This window comes from Nansenia antarctica (assembly GCF_963989245.1).
Source record: "Nansenia antarctica genome assembly, chromosome: 1".
Classification (NCBI taxonomy): Eukaryota; Metazoa; Chordata; class Actinopteri; order Argentiniformes; family Microstomatidae; genus Nansenia; species Nansenia antarctica.
Genome location: NC_137674.1, coordinates 103955768 through 103965846, shown reverse-complemented (window position 1 = coordinate 103965846; position 10079 = coordinate 103955768).

Genomic DNA, 10079 nt, shown 5'->3' with positions numbered 1-10079 from the left:
ATATAGTAGCCTACACTGTGTAAATGATTTGTATATAGTAGCCTACACTGTGTAAATGATTTGTATAGTAGCCTACACTGTGTAAATGATTTGTATAGTAGCCTACACTGTGTACATGATTTGTATAGTAGCCTACACTGTGTAAATGATTTGTATAGTAGCCTACACTGTGTAAATGATTTGTATAGTAGCCGACACTGTGTAAAGGTGCAATACACAACGTATCAGCTCCTCTAGGGAGAGAAACATATTTCACCTTACCTGATCTACGCAGGTGGTAGCCTCCGCCACAAGGTTTGCTCATAGCAGTCGTGTTGTGGGGAGCACTACAGGGACGCTTGTGGGTGCTCTTTTCCTCTCCAGCATCTATTACGCCGCCCAAGGGGGGCATGTATGCGGCGGATTGGACAGGCCTCGTTGCGCGCGTCACTGAGTGGTCATCCATTGGCATGCAGACAGGGATGTATCTCATGCCGGATCTCGGGTGAAACATCTGACCATCTGCATCATCATCTGTCCTGGGTGGGATATAGCTGTGTGTCACGGTGGTCGAGGGACCGCATCGTCGGTTAGTTAGGAGGACCATGTTGTCATTCCAACACATGTCATTAGCTGAGGCGGTGCGGCAAGACCTCAAGCGCCCAGTGGTGGTGCGGGGTCTCGCCATGACGCACGGTGGCACAGGTGTAGCTGGTGGCACTGCGCAGTGGCACGTCGTCACGTGCGGTTGTGAGACAAAACATGCACACTGCTCGTATTGTGGGCCTGGGTGGTGGTGGGTCGCTGTCATTTGAATTGCAGGATGGCAGCTACAGTCTTGTGACACAGAGTAATGATGGCACTGGCAGGCGCAAACTGGTTGAACCCGTCGTGGTGCGCTGCAGCAGTGGCGTCTCCAAGACGCGTCGTGGTGGCAGTCGTTGATGGTTTCTATTGACGCTTCAGAAACCTCTCTCTGGCTCTCATCGTCAAGACAACCTTTCCGATGAGCAGGCATTGCAGGGTAGAAGGAGCTCCTCTGTTCTTTGTGCGCAGCGCGTATCGTGTTTGGGCTCATAAGGGACGATTCTTCTGTCACTTGTGTCCAAGCGTCAGTCCTAACTCTTCGTGGTTTCGCTGTCGGTGCCGGTGGGTCTTGTGTTTTGATTCTATGACTTATTTTCTCAGTTTCCGTCGTTGTGACCGCAGCTCTCAACCTAACAGAAGACCGTGGACGTGAATGTCTGGAGGGCCGCTCTCCTTTTGGAGGTCGAGGACCCTCGTTCACTGTTGTTCCACGTCGTTCCGCTGGGATTGACTCTTTCGACGGCACGCTCGTTTGACGAACTTCACTATCAATGACGAACTTTTTTGCGGCTCCACCTTGCTTCATTTCTACTCCTTTCTTTTGTGCGCTCAGACATACGGAGTGCTGTTTTGAACTGTTTGATCTGTTGGGTCTTTGATCAAATGGGTCCCTTACGGTGACGGTCATTCGAGGTGTGTCACTGTCTTGGCGTACGAGGGCTTGCGAACTGCTCTCTGTTGCATGCCTGGAGAGCACTGTGTCCCTCTGATGGGCTGTGGAGAGTCTGTCTGAGGCCAATTTATCGACTCTACCTGAAATTGACAGCGATGGTAATACCGGTTCCTCCTTGCGCAGTTTCGAGAGGCCCGAGGCAATAACGTCAAAACCAGTTCTCCTCGATTCGTCCCAGCCAAAACCACCTGCGCGTAAACTCTCGGCTGAAAAAAAGCACGCACCCCAATGTTAGGCAAAAAGGTCCACGATTCGTTTTATATGGAAAATGTATGATTAATGTATACATTGAAAGCTACGGTTCAATGCCTTACCCTTTGTTTTGTGGAACTCTACCACAAGCTTCTTCAACTCACAGGACGGGTTCTCTAAATGAAAAACGTGATTTTTATTATTAATAATAATAATAATAACTTTATTTGTATAGCGCTTTTCCTGCAAACGTTGCAGCTCAAAGTGCTTTAATGCACTTTGCACTAATGCAATAATGCACCGGATAGGCCAGAGTAAACACAAAGGTGCTTGCACGCACAGATCAGCTTCTATAACTGTTTCCTACCATCTCTGAATTTCCTCAACTCAGTCAGATAGTGAAGGCAGAATAGTTTGATGTTGTCCGGTTTCTTTTTCAATACAGAACGGGACAAACCCTCCAGCATGGTCGTCAGTCCGTCAGGAATGACCGTATCAAAGTCCGTTGTCATGCTCATGGTTCATCAAAGCTTCGGGGGAGAAAAAAATATTGTTAGGTGGCTTTTGACACTCACTTGGACATAATGATTATTATAGTGTTGTATAAATCTATCACGACGATATTCTCTCTCTCTCTCTCTCTCTCTCTCTCTCTCTCTCTCTCTCTCTCTCTCTCCAATTACAATATAACTCACCTAGGCCTATCCTATCCTATTCTGAACTAGGCCTGGCCTAGAAAACCAGGGAGGTTACGCACTTAACATGTTCTAATGTTTTCATCAAACACAAGTAGGCTATGTTTTGTTTGAGGAATATGGTTAAAATACGCGACAAGTATAGCTCTGCACTGCAGTTAGGCCGATGTTGTGATGTATTCACTGTTGCCATGGTTTTCCGCTTCAAACAACAGGACGTGAGACGTGGCGTGGCGCTGTCCGGGGTGCTGAACAACTAGTAGGATAAGACGCCCTTTGTCTCAAAATAGCTAGCAAACTAACGATGTAACTAGGCTTAACATTAGCTGTAGCTTCTACATAAATGTAGCTAGCAATGCTATTCTCACCCCATGCTGCGAAACAGCAATCCTTCATCTTGGGGATTCAGCTGCGAAGTTTAACCGGAATGGTTCATCTTGGGATCCAATCCAACAACAGTAACAACACATTTACATGGGGGAAATTTCACATAGTGAAACGTTACTGCGTTACCTTACTGTTTGTATCTCATCCATGGGCGTCACCACCATATATTTGGGGGGGGACGTGTCCCCCCCACCTTTGAAACAAGGTCGTTTGGACCCCCCCACATTTGCCATCAAAAATATGTTGCATGACTGGTCAGCGTTATTTTCATTGCTTCACAATCAAATCCGTTCCACTTTATGAGTAGGGGATTGCCCATATCCAGAAATCCACTCCGCGTTTTACTTCTGTTTTTAACGGCACGCAGCATCAGACACGCACGCAGATTCAAAACATTCAGACTGAGGCAAGACGATATTTAGATCATTCACCAAGATGGATATAAGGATTTTTTTTTTCTAAGAAGAGAAAAGTAAGTCAAAGTCATCCAAGTTTTCCCGTGAGTGGCCAAACAGCAACATTGCGTTCTCCCAAGGTCAAACACAGCCAGCTTTTCTGATAAGAATGTTAGCACCTTATGAGACATTCTCTGTATTAGCAATAGAATTAGCATAGCCTACTAGCAACCAAATACGAGCTAGATCAGCTATATGGCACTAGCAGTTTTGTTAGGCATTACTAGTGCGGTTAGACATGTTTAAATGCAGAACAGACACAGGCGAAATGTCATCAAAAGCACAGAATGGCGACAAACACCTCACAGTGCTTACCTGTCCTGTCATTATTGCATCTCCTGCCCGTGTTCATTGCCCTGAGCATTTGCACTATTTAATTTGGCCATTGCACCCACCCAAAGAATCAATTTTGCATCTGATTGCTTGAGCTAGGGTTAAAAAATAAGAAGAAAACACCTGTTCCATTTATTTTTCTATTTCTAAAATGCTTGTGATTGTATTTTTTGTATTGATGATTGTATTTCTATGTCAAATGTTCTATTAGAGAAAAACAATATGAACAAGTGCTCAATGCATCCCCATTTCTCCTGATATAGGTGGTTGAGAGTGAGAGTGAGTCAGAGGCAGGGGCAGCAGGCAGGGGCAGTGGAGACAGCTCTAATTCACTCTTTGATTTTGTTTGTTTGTTATAGTTGTATGTTCTGCAATGCACTGAAGAGGGCTAAGTTTGATTGTAATAGGCTCTGAGTAGCCTAGGTACATATTTTATGTTTCCTCATAACTTTTTATTCAATTTGTTGACTCAAAGTTACCTCATTCTTTTCTAATTCACTCTTTGATTCTTTTTGAATCTTCATATTTAATAAAGTACCTAAAAAGTGCCACGTGTCAGTGTCAGGCCTCTGTGAGTTAAACCAAAACATAATAGTAGTCAGTAATTGCAGACCATGCCAGCTCCAAGGAAAAACAAAGAAAGAGGGAGATTATTTTGGGTGTAAAACGCACCAGAATGCAGGAAATTGAATCTACTATTTAAAAAATTTCGGGGGGAGGACCCCCAGACCCCCCGAAAAATAAGTGTCCCCCCCACATTCAAAAAGCTGCTGACGCCCATGATCTCATCATTGATTTTGTTCAATGAATTATAGGCTTGATTAGATTAGCCTTGTTTTTTATCTTGGTTAATTTCAGATGGCTACAACGCATTGTTACGGTAATCAAAAATGTATCTAAATCTAATCTAAAATTTAAATTCTATGATGAAATTCCTGGTCGTTTCAATAAGCAATAGGCTACTCAATGTTTGCTTAATTTTTTTCTTGATTAATTCATCACATTTCTTGAAACGGTATTTAACTTTTCACATGAACACATTTGCCAAAACACATTTGTAGTAGGAACTACATCACCTAACCGAGAATGTGGCCTATATATAGGCCTAAATATAAATCAAATGAATCAAACGTATTCTGAATCAAGCAGGTGAAAAACATTTTTCAGTAATTGAACCCTTTCATCAAACTATTTGATTGATTCGATGACACCACAACCAACACATCCTGCAAAAAATCTATTGAAATCCATATGAAAGTTGACAGTGTTCAAAATGCAAAGTTTATTCAGGAACAAATAAGAGGTCTTCATTCCTTTAGGCCGGTACGATGACATTACCCTGGAATTTAAGATGATATTTCAACAGTTAAGCTTAAGTTGAATCAGTCAGAGAAAATGACGAGCTGTACAAAATGTAACACATTTGTAAGACATAGTACAACACATTGTAGAGAAATAACAGGTTCACAGGCCTTACCATAGAAAGGCTGCTCATGAGGATGTCTGCAGTGTTGCGCTGCCCCCTGCTGGACGCCTGAATGGCTTCTGTCAAGGTGGCAGGTGGAGCACGCAGCATGTCCTGTTCCACTATGGGGAGCACACACGTGGACAGGAGCACATCCACAGCCCTGAGGGTGCACTGGTGATGCAGCAGGGCAGGAGTAGCCTGCCTGCCTTCCATGATAGTCATCGTTCCGGATCCACACGTAGTGAAGTGGGATAGTAGGGTTAGCAGGCATGTAGGCAGCAGCACCACTCATGGGGCAGAGGATGCGGACATGCCCTGCTCCACAGCAGAGCTCAGTCCTGGACTCTCCTTGGCAAGCCACAGCTGTTGGCACCCCGCCCATAGACTCAGGGCGTGCCAGGGGGCATGGACCCAAGCTGCTACCGCACACTGCTGACCTGCCAAACTGGCGCTCTGCCATGGCCACAATGGGCGCTGTGTCACATGGCCTTTGTGAAACTGCACGAGGAGAGATAATATCACACAAGACTGTCAATAGGGACTGACAGTGGCTTTAAAAAGAGACAAACAAGACAATACAACATTTGGGCGGGACAGAGAAACAACACTTAAGAGGGTGAGAGACTGCTTAAGAGAAATCAAATGAGTTCATTTAGGGAGGAATGGGAAAAGTAGCATACATTTCTGCTCTTTTACCAGCATTGTATTGATCAACTTACTTGCTTCCCTGGAGCAGCTGTGAATGACCTGGGGGTGTTGTGGTCTGACGGACGTCTGTGGCACTCCCATATGGTGTGGGCAGGTCAGTGGAGCCATAGAGGGCTCACTACCCTCTTCATCCACATGGTGGTGTGATGCTTCATCCTGACTGGCTACTGGGTCAGCATCCTGAGGCAAGGGAGCAGCAGGGACCTGGGTGAATGGAGCTGAAAAGGGTCTCATTTTCTCCTGGGCTGAAATTAGCGGGAAAAGCAGGGCCATCGTTTCCTCTGGAGTCGGTAGAAACGTGCACGGTAAACTGTCTTCCCTTGTTTCCTCTGACAGGGGAGGGCCCGTGGAGCTGCACCCTGAACTGGGTGTTGTTGAGGTTTCATCTTTCCCAGTCAAAACGTTGGAAGATTCCAAAACAGGAGTTGATGACTTTGAGTTGATGGAGAATAGTTTTTTCGCCATCGAGAGAAAAGGGTCCATGAACTTGAAGGTATTTTTCTCCTCTTTTGGTGAAGTTTCTTCTGAAATCAGAGGGCACACTAAACCAGGAGCACTGACGTCTTCTGCTTTTGAAACAGGTGGTAACATTAAGGTGGCTCCATGTCCTTCCTGCGGGGATGACATTGGGGGGTACACCAAACAGGGGGCAGTTGTTTCCTGCTCTGATGAAACCGGGAGGTACATCAAACTGGGGGTTTGTATGTCATATGACGTTAACACAGGAGGCTTCACCGTACTCTCGTGATCTGTTTCCAGTGGTGGTAAATTGTTGGGACCCATACAATTCAGCTCCTCCGGCAAGTTGATCTCATTCATTATATCCTGCATCATTTCACTGATGTAAGGGTTGCAACCGTTCGTATCCAAGTCCAGAGGTGGATCCAACACACCCACTGCTCTTCCAGCACCAATCGACTCGGGGCCCTCAGCTAGCACCAGGGCCGTGACCAATTCTGGAGTTGATTGACCTTTGAACACCTGTGATGTGGCTGCAGGCGGAGTCAAACAGGATGTGATGTCAAGCCGTGTGTTGCTCTGGAGACCAGTAACACCATCAGCACCGCCATTGGCTGTTGCTTCCCTCTCAGCGCTCCCTGATGTCAAGCCTGTGTGAAACACGATAGTGTCCGGCACATTCTCACACTGCACCTCGATCATGTACTCACAGGGCACAGAGGGAGTCTTGATCAGCACAGCATTGGATAGGAGATCGATCTCGCTGAGTGGCACCCTCTTGAACAGGGTTGAACCTGTGCACTGGCACAGGCCTGGGGCGTCGGAGTCGATGCCGTCTGTGCTGCTTTCCCTACGGAAGATGGTAACCTCCTCAGCTTGCGCCGCTGCGATGGGGTGAAGGGAGGCGTTAGAGGTGGCAGCCCCCAGGGGGCTCTGATGGCTGTGGTCACTGAGGTGTTCCCTGGCAACAAAGGATCCATCTGAAGCTCTGTTTGAACCAAGTTCAAGGCCAAGGAACGTTTTGAGTGTGTATAGGATGCCCTGGCTGTGGATGCAGGGCTTCCCAGCATCCTGGTCCACTACTCCAGGAACACTGGGAGAGGTTTGGTCATTCCCAGCTGAGGGCTGAACTCCTGGCAGGACCTCAGGACTGTCTGAAGAGATTGCCTGCACTTCATTATCCTGAGAGGCCCGCTGAGAAAGGAGAGTAGTCATAGCTCCGAAGCTAGGATGAACTGCGGGCACTAAGAGAGAAAAAGAAAGGGTGGATTTATTTTTACATAATTCTCCTCCTAAACTATGTCTTATTATATTAATTTGTACAGTACAGGCCAAAAGTTTGGACACACCTTCTCATTCAATGCGTTTCCTTTATTTTCATGACTATTTACATTGTAGATTCTCACTGAAGGCATCAAAACTATGAATGAACACATGTGGAATGATGTACTCAACAAAAAAGTGTGAAATATGTCTTAGATTTTAGATTCCTCAAAGTAGCCACCCTTTGCTTTTTTGTTGTTAATAAAATAAAAAAATGTTGTTAATAAAATATATTATAATAATATAATATATATATATAATAACATATTATTATTAACACATATTATATTTAATATTATTATTATATATTTTATTAACAACAAAAAAGCAAAGGGTGGCTACTTTGAGGAATCTAAAATATAAGACATATTTAGAGTTATTTCACACTTTATTGTTAAATACATAATTCCTATGTGTTCATTCATAGTTTTGATGCCTTCAGTGAGAATCTACAATGTACCAAATAGTCCAGATTCAAGATTCAAGATTGCTTTATTGTCTGTCACAGAGTGACAGAAATTCTCCTTTGACAGGCTTTGTGCAGTTCATGAATACGTTATCCACATTAAAAACACACATAGGTCACATACAATAAAAACAGACAGATATAACAGTGTTTATAAAATGTAGTGCCTATTTAAAAAGTCTAGTCATTTAAAAATAATAGTAAGAAAAACAGTATTATGATTTAAAATGCTAAAATGTTGTGGTTTAAAAGAAAAACAGTGTGCTTCCTATTTTAAAATGTTCAGGGCGGTGGTTGCAGTGGGAATGAATGTCATGAAAATAAAGGAAACGCATTGAATGAGAAGGTGTGTCCAAACGTTTGGCCTGTACTGTACATAAAGTTGCTTCCGTCGCCTTATTCTTATTCTCAAATATAATTGACTTACCTTTAGTGGCATTGTATTCAAACATCAGGTCAACGTTCTCATCTCTTTCTCTGTTATGTAATAGCTTAGCGAAGTAAAATGCAGCAAATTGTGGTATCGACTCGGGCTGACAGTCCACCACAGCTCGACTCAAGCCCCCCAAAAGCGTCCTCAAACCCACAGGCACAGTCACCTTAGGGGGATACCTGTAGGACATCTCGGCTGATGGGGAATACCGCGAGCAGAGAACGCTCCTGAGGGGAACGATATAGGCTGGTCAGCAATAGCCTAACCGATCTGCACGAAACTACGCAAAAAATGATGTTCTCGTATTAACAAAAGCAAGCATGTCAACACCCCCTTAGTCTGCAAGGAAACCGTTCTCATTACTAATAGTTGCCCAAGTTGTAATAATACGCTTTGCTGTCAGTGCGTCACAATAACGGGCGTACTAATCACGCGTCAGTTGTGCGTCATAAAAACACTTCAAAGTTGCACCAACCCCTAGGCCTAGGCTATAATACCCCAATATGACACGAAACTGCTATCCTTTTTACATTCATATTATATAAAGCAACAACACCAATACTGTAAGCAAATAAAACAAACAGTACAAAGTTGCATGATTAATTGACAATACTTTATTGAACCGATAGAGCTCTGATAACACCACACGAAAACCACCTTCTGTTACAATGTAACCATCTCAACCTCCACCACAATCACACAACAAAGTGGATCTACCACATTTCTGTAAAACCTTATATTACGGCTACCTTTGTAAAGGGTTTATAAGTAGTTTATTTGTTAATAATTATTGGTGCTTATTGGTTATGATTGATTGACAAACAGTTATCTGTTATTTGGCTGCACCGTTATGAATACTTTAGAAATACATTAAGAAACGCATATAACAGACCAACTTAAAAAAAAACTAATTTTACAAACCATTTATAAAGGCAACCTTAAAAGTTACCCACATTTCTATGACACATGGATATCTCAGTTTTTGGTAGACATATAATGACATTTAACTCATGTTATTACATGCCATTATAAGACACTTTTCTCTTATAGATGTGTTGTCCTCTTAGTCAACACTATATCACACCACTTACATCCTTTTCCACAATCACAGGAGAGACGGGAGGTCATTGACTTAAAGTGTCGACAAAACAATGTGTTCCACAACCTTGTACATGAAAAAAGAAAACACTTAACATTTGTGACAGAGATATTCAACTTTCAGAGAGAATTTGACAGACTCCTCTTGCTTGATTTTTATTGCTTGGTGACCATACCTCAGAGTAATTATAAAAATAGTGACATGGTACCCTGCATGTTGTATTCTGATTGGTATTTGGTTCTGTCACTCGTCACCGGCGTGGCCAGATAGGAAAGCCTGCTCGTATGACAATGACTGTCATATCATATACAGTGTATACTGAATATCAAAATAAGTTCCAGTTTATGTTGCAAATAATAGATTAGGTTATTTATACACCCAACCATAGTAAATATGAATTTAAAGGTGCTCTGTTTCCTGATGAGGATGTTGTCATCAAGTATTTCAGAAAAAAAGTGCTCTGATTTACAGTACACAGTTGTAGAAAATACGTTTTCAGGTCCCTGCGCCATTCTTACCCTGCCATTGCATGCATAGTGCAC